Below are 2158 nucleotides of genomic sequence, written 5' to 3'. Positions count from 1 at the left end.
TCATTAGCTCCTAGCTAGTATGTCTTTTTATTCGCCCCATATTACAGATAAAAAGAGGCACAAAAGACAAAACTTTACCCAGATGCCAAATTCATGCCTTTCTTCAGCAATTAGTGACAACATACATATTAAAGTGTATAGAATATGTACATCATAACAATGAGCAGACTTAATGGCCCTTCAAGGGGAAGCAAGTATTTATTCTACAAGAACAAACCCATGCATATCCCATGTGCCAGTGACTTTATCTATTTAATTTAATAATTATTTTTATGCACATGAGCATGTTGCCTGCATGCGTGTCTATGTGTTATATGCATATATGGTTCCTGAGGAGCTCAGAAGAGTGTGTTGGATTCCTAAGAACTGGAGACTCAGAGAGTGGTTAGTCGCCATGCGGGTGCTGAGAGCTGAATCCAGGGCCTCTGGAAGTGCATCACATGCTCTTAACTTCTGGGTCATCTCTCCAGCCTGCAGTGTCTTTTATACATATTGAAGTATGACCAAAGGATAAAGGTTCACAAATCTTATATCTAAGAAGCTGTAATTTTAGAGGTCCCTCCAATAAGAGGAACCAGGGATTCTTATGTAAATTGACGGTCTCAGGGCTGGAACGTAGTCCTTTATACTTTGAGAAAAGTAGGAGGGTCTTTGTCCAGGTTGATGTTTCTGTCAGTTTCACACAAGTTAGAATTATTTGAGAAGGGGAAACCACAACTGAGAGAATGCTTCCATAAGATGCTTCTGAAGGGACATTTTCTTAATTAATGATTCATATGGGATGACTCAGCACATTGTAGCTGTTGCCACAGCTGGGAAGGTGGTCCAACGTGCTACAAGAAAGCAGGCTGAGCAATCCAGGAGGAATAATCCAGTAAGCAGCACTTGGCCTCTGCATCAGTTTCTGCCTTGAGTTCCTGTTCTGAATTTCCCTCCATGATGGACTGTTACCTGTTAGTTGGAAGTATAAATGAAGTAAATAAAGCCTTTCCCCCTCAAGTAGCTCTTGAGCGTAGCGTTATACAACAGTACTAGGAACCTAACTAGGACAGCATGGGAAAAGAAAGAGGAGGCCAAAATTCTAGAAAGAAACAGGTATCAACCTGAAAAGGATTCCAGTGGTCAAAGTTAGAGCAATTTAAACAAAAGGGGGAAGAGTTAACATTGAATTATAACTCCATGTACGCAACTTATTCACACATGTCTACATCCATACAATAGACCAATATATGGGAGAAAAGAGGAATTTGTTTTTTATATGAGAATCCTAGAAGTGACCACCATCCTGGCTTCCAGTAGAACAGTATTGCTATGACTTGTTTTGAACTTTCTATAAAGAGAAGCAAATGGAGCAAATGGACCCAGTTTTGATGAAACTTGAATAAGATTGACTTTTTATTTTTGGTCCAAATACAATACAACAGAAATCAGATCAGATTATCTGAAGGAAAAGGGCCCTGATTGTTTATCATTGTTGGTGAATCTTATTCAACTTTCTCCCTTAAAATGTCTATAAAACCCTGACTTTAGAATTTAACATTCCACCAAACTATTACAATCTTTTTTTTTCTTTATTTACCAACCCAAGATTTGTAAACTTGTAAGCTAAAAGTGGACCTGTGCTTTCTGACTTAGACATTTTCCAAGGTGTGTTGAAAGGCTCCACTGGCTTCAGATGCCTTGGGATGAGTGAATTTCAAAGACATAAAAAATTAAAACAGCTAACGAATGTTGTTTTATCGTGAGAACAGAGCCATAGTTACTTGTAGCCTGCGCAGTCGTCTCGCCAGCAAGAAGACACGCGGACACTAGGTTCCTTCTGCAGCAACGTTTTATTGCCTCCTCTGTAGGGAAAAAAGGATCGAGCCCAAAATCCGCACTGCTTATATACACCACAGTGCGGGGTGTCTGCCCACAGCGTGGCATGTCTGCCCATGATTGGCTGTTTGCTCATTACCCTATGTAACGCCCCGGGATGGGCCTGAACATGGCGTCTTTTTCACTCTATGCACATGCGCAAACAGTTGTTTACTAGGAGTTAACAGCGGAAGTAGGCGCCATCTTGCTATGGCGAATGCCTCTCCAGCTTTACCACTCCCCACATATCCCCCTTTTGTTTTAGTTAAAAGGGAAGGCCAAATGTAGCAAGTCAGAGAGT

This window comes from Mastomys coucha, unplaced genomic scaffold (genome assembly GCF_008632895.1).
Source record: "Mastomys coucha isolate ucsf_1 unplaced genomic scaffold, UCSF_Mcou_1 pScaffold20, whole genome shotgun sequence".
Lineage (NCBI taxonomy): Eukaryota > Metazoa > Chordata > Mammalia > Rodentia > Muridae > Mastomys > Mastomys coucha.
This window is presented reverse-complemented; position numbering follows the sequence as displayed.